The sequence below is a fragment of the Ailuropoda melanoleuca genome, chromosome X, assembly GCF_002007445.2.
Source record: "Ailuropoda melanoleuca isolate Jingjing chromosome X, ASM200744v2, whole genome shotgun sequence".
NCBI lineage: Eukaryota > Metazoa > Chordata > Mammalia > Carnivora > Ursidae > Ailuropoda > Ailuropoda melanoleuca.
The window spans coordinates 85,365,324-85,370,919 of record NC_048238.1 but is presented as its reverse complement, the minus strand read 5'-3'; the positions used below and the strand labels follow the sequence as shown (position 1 = coordinate 85,370,919).

Below are 5,596 nucleotides of genomic sequence, written 5' to 3'. Positions count from 1 at the left end.
TGATGGAAATTAAGGACAGCACATGTTGTGATGAGCACTCACTAGTGATTCATTGAACACTACAGCAAAAACTAAGGATATACTATAGAGTGGCTAACTGAACATAATAAAAAAATCAAAAATAAAAAATATAAATAAATAAAAGTCATATTGTAAGCATTAAAAAAATCCAATATACCATGACAGTAAGCCGTTTGTGTAAGTAGAAGATTATTTATTTTTTAATAAGTGGCATTTTTCTTTTGCTTTTCTTTTTTTTTTTTTAAGATTTTATTTATTTATTCGACAGAGAGAGAGACAGCCAGCGAGAGAGGGAACACAAGCAGGGGGAGTGGGAGAGGAAGAAGCAGGCTCATAGCGGAGGAACGATGTGGGGCTCGATCCCAGAACGCCGGGATCACGCCCTGAGCCGAAGGCAGACGCTTAACCGCTGTGCCACCAAGGCGCCCCTTTCTTTTGCTTTTCATCTAGTGCAACATATATAGTGTGTTATAAGACTTTCAATGGTCATTTCATTGGTTAGGTCATAATAAATCAATGAAAAAAGAGTGGGGAGGGGAAGCTTATGAGAGAATAAAGTTTGCCAACAAGCACCTGAATGAGCATGGAAGGGCACCTTGTAGTCCCGGCAGAGTCTTGCAATGAGTGGAAGCCCTGCCTACAGCTGCACTACAACCGCAAACAAACCTTGAAATAAAGGGGAAAAGATGAGTTGCACATGAATTCCTGAACCACACAAACTACAGGAAAATAAATGTTTGGAATTTTTGATAGCTAAGCTTTAGGGCAATTTGTTACACAGGGATACATAACTAATACATCAACTATGTTTCCATAATTTTTACTGTATTTGTATGTATACATTAACATATAGTTTCGTTTTATGGCTTTTAAAACATGTCATAAAAAACCATTTCCAACTGCTGCATGGTATTCTGTATCATAATGAAATCACTTATTGTTTCCGCCACTCAAAGAGGAAAAGATGGGGGCGCCTGGGTGGCACAGCGGTTAAGCGTCTGCCTTCGGCTCAGGGCGTGATCCCAGCATTCTGGGATCGAGCCCCACATCAGGCTCCTCCGCTAGGAGCCTGCTTCTTCCTCTCCCACTCCCCCTGCTTGTGTTCCCTCTTTCGCTGGCTGTCTCTATCTCTGTCAAATAAATAAATAAAATCTTTAAAAAAAAAAAAGAGGAAAAGATGGATTCTTTACACACCGCCACCATTATAAACGTTACTAAAGGAGCACCAGTATACATGAATCCCTCTGCACATGCTTAGAAATTTCTCCTTGAAATACTGTTGCCGTGTTATAGGATACATGCATTCCAGCTTTATAGATATTACCAAATTGTTCCGACAAGTAATTTTATCAACACCATTTTTACCACTGATGAAAGAGTTCCCATTTCTCCACATCTCTACAAATACTATCAGAAGAACTAGTGCCCTAGAAACATACAGGTTGTCAAATTATGATTTTAAAAAAAGGATGACTTAATAAAGGAATTAATATTAAATTGCATGGCCAGGCTGTAGGGAAAATACATGGGATAGCATGGCATCTTAGAGCTATACAACTACTGGGTCTAAGTGATGAAAGGACAGAGTACATAGTCAAGCAAGAAAAGGAGTAAGAATCATATGATAACTGCCATCAGAGGAGCTAGGAACTCCAGTCAAAGGACAAAACCCAGCACTAACCAACCCTGCAATGAAGGAGTCTGTGAAATCAATGTTTATATGCTCTTACCATGTATTATTCTCTTACCATGTATTATTCTCTCTGATCTCTCAAGGCACCTTCCTGGTCCAAACTGAAAAGAGCTGGAAGGCATGGAGGCCCACTGATGTACTCCCTACACGTCAGCCCCTTTGGGGCAGGATTGAGTGTGTATCTGGAGGGGAAAACAGAACTATGAGGAAATTCCATTTCATGCCTCTCAGCATTATCTATTCTTGTCCTTCATCTAGATGAAATATCTGTGTCTCCAAACACAGGGAACACATAAAATCCATCATACAGATTAACGATCATGGTGTGCCTTAATGTGGTTATATTCTGACTTAAAATCAAAAATTTCATTGACCATCTATCTATGCTCTTCATGTAAGATAAGGAAGGTGATTTGCATACCTGTGATGCCACTGAATACCAATGCTTGTAAAGGTAATACTTCCCCTCGACAATGACGTTTTCCCTCCTTTCCATGAATATGTGAATAATACAATTCCAATACCTATTTTGGGACTGCGTCTTAGAGTCACTTCTGCTACCAATTATTGTCTCAGTCAAGGATGCACCACAAAGCACATGGCACATAAAAATTAGAATTCACAAATATTAGGCATGGAGTAGTGTTAACAAAGGGACAGTGCAGTATACCAGGACTGTTACGACTCCCAAAATCACAAAGGAATGAGGGTAGAGAAAGTAATAACAGAAAAACATAAAAAGGAAAATATAGAGAGAAAACTGTCTTGAAAAGGTTTCTGGACTTTTATTCAAGGGATGAGATGACCCAGAGACAAGTCCACAGGAAGGGTACCAGGAGAATAATTTTCATAACCATACTTTCCTTCCCCTCTGATATACTCCTGAATCCAACCAGAAGATGAAGGGAAAAAAAACTCACTAGTATTTCGTATAGATCAGCTTCCTAAACCAAGAAATAGCGTGTGTTAAGAGGGGAAAACAAACTATTTGGTTCATCAGATGTTTTAGATATGGCAATCAAAACACTTTGACTAATATTGTTGCTTTGATTTCTTATCTACCCCAGAAGTAACTTCCTACACGATTTGCAGTCTACTGAGACATTTCAACAAAAACAATAACTAACAACCAGTATGACTTGATTGAACACACCGGCTGAAATCTGTATTCTGAAACACTAACTTATACAGTACCTATTACTTAATAGGTAGTTGATAAATGTAGCAGTAAGTGAATAGTGCACAAATGCTATCAGGGTATTTGTACTTCTGATTCCCTGGGGCTCAGAACTGAGGTTAGATGTAAGATTTTGGCGTCCAACTGTATTTAGGTCATAGTTAAAGTTGTAAAGATTAAACGAGGTACGGGGAGTCAAGGTTAAAAATGGGGAAATCCCTAGACAACACTGCTAATAAGGAAAGGAATGAATAAAAGGAAGAAAAAGATGACAGGAAAAGAAAAGCAAGAGAACATACGATGGAATCCATACAACAAAGGAATACAAGAAGGAAAAGAAGAAAGAGGAGGGGAGGAAATGGCATAAATTAGAAGAAAGAGACACTAAGAGGAAGGTGAAGGAGGAAATTAATAAGATGAAATACAGTGTCCACGTATCCCTGAGATGAACTTGGCTTTGGATATATTGATATTATGATTTGTAAAACTGAATTACCAATGCAGAGGAATGTGATGAATCCCTTACCATAACTGTGAACTTCTTTTGCAAGTTGTGATTCTCTCAATTTTTGCTTTATATATTGTGAGTGGACATAAACAGGTGTTACCTAATACTTTATTGTAAGAATCTATCTTGAGATAATTTTTATCCCTTGAGAGATTATTTACAGTATTAATATATAATGATATCAATGATCTGATTAAAATTTATATGGTTTAAACAACTCCATCCTCGTAATTCAATTTTTTTGGATACCTATGTTTGAAACCTGTATCTGTTACAAACTGCACATTGTTGAACTTTTTCTTTTTGAACACCACATGAGCTTTATTTACACAATCTGTGTAAGAGATTCCTGAATCTGCCGTAATGAGGGAAGAAGGGGACCTTCTCTAATGCCAGTTACTAAAATGTAAATTAGTATGATTGCATATCAAACTTACACACTATTTAGAAGTCATTTTAAGTCGCTATTTTAGTTATTATGATCATCAAGAAGAAAAAAAATCTTTTCCTAAGACACTGACCTACAAAGGGCAGGCAGTGTTGTAAAACTATACATTAATACTGTACAAATCTGGAAAATATGCCTTTAGGCTCATTCCTGGTGCCCAAGGCAGCAGCAAATCCTTCCTGTTGCCTCCTTTTGGCCAAATCAGCCAAAGATGTAAAAGACGTTGGTTCACAGATGGCTAGATTGTCAAGTACGTCCCTTGAGCTTCACCTGGCACTTAATTAAACTGAGAACAAATGCTGGGTACTTCAGGCTCTATTCCCAAGAAGAAGCTATAATTCTATTAATCCAGAGTGTCCTCTGTTCCTCTTTTCAATCTTTGAGCTTTATTGCATTTCACAAATGTTCTGGTCACAGCTCGGACCACCAGCCTGTCGCATTGACTGCTGCGTCCTGGAAAGTGGCCTAGAACTTCAGCAGCTCCAGGATTCCTGCTGTGAGTGAGGCGGCTCTGCAGCCAAGGCTGTGCGTTGAGGAAGACAATGGTGGTTATGGGCCCACTTGTTGACCTTTCTTAATCCTTTCTAAGAAATTTGGTCTTTCCTGTCTTTCTTATTTTTTTTTTTAAGATTTTATTTATTTATTTGACAGAGCTCAAGTAGGGAGAGCAGCAGCAGAGGGAGAGGGAGAAGTAGGCTCTCTGCTGAGCAGGGAGCCCCACATAGTGCTCGATCCCCGGACCCTGGGATCATGGCCTGAGCCAAAGGCACATGCCTAACTTACTGAACCACCCAGGTGCCCCAAAATTTGGACTCTCAATGGAAACACTGAGTAAATTTATATTTAATTTGTATTATTGCCTATAGGATTTATTGATACCATTTATGTTGTCCTTCCTAAGATAATCTTTGATACATTGTTCCTTCCTTTAAAACTGATTTTTCATTCTTGCTACATTATTTCTTCAATTAGATTAAAAGATATGCATTCCATTTCCATTCTTTCAGTGCTTTCTCTACAAATTTGTGCAAGCATGTTTCAGTGATTCATTTCTAAAGTGGACCTAAATTTTCCCTCCTTCTAGATCATATGCATATTGTGGAACACATTAATTCTTTTACCATCCACTCAGTTTTAGATCCTCCTTCAATTGTGAATAACATCTTCACTGAATGCATTATCATACGCCATACTTCAGGGTTTTGTTGCAAATTGAGAATAATATTCCGCTGCCCTTTGGCTCCTATCACTGCTCTTGAGAAGTCAAGTGAAATTTCACCAGTTGCTCATCTCTTAAACATGTTTTCTCTTCGAAGATATCCTACATGTTCTTACTTTTACATATCTGTAATTTCATTAACATGAGTCTAGTGTACAATTAATTTTTATATCTCTTGCTTGGGATGTTTGAGGTTTGTTAAATCTTTCAATCAGTATCTTAAATTAGTTTTTTAAAAAACTTTCTAAGTAATCCCTATGCCCAACATGGGGCTCAAACTGAACACACAGGGATCAAGAGACACACACTCTTAAGGACTAAGCCACCCACCTTCCTTTAGTTACTTATATTATGTCCTTTTATTCTCCCTCCGCCCATTCCCCTCCTACTCTGTTAATCCAATGAAAGGATAACACTCCTATTCCTAAAACGGGATGAATAGCATTATTCCTGTTATCTCTTAATAAATGGGCCTTAAAACGTAGGAAAACCAAACTTATTACGGAAGAGTAAAACAACAGCAACAACAA

General features: G+C 38.0%; 1 pseudogene; it reads right to left on the bottom strand.

The window, feature by feature from the left end:
* Window positions 1-3,954: 3,954 nt before the first annotated feature.
* Window positions 3,955-5,038, bottom strand: LOC117795034 (annotated as a pseudogene).
* Between the last annotated feature and the right edge of the window lie 558 nt (window positions 5,039-5,596).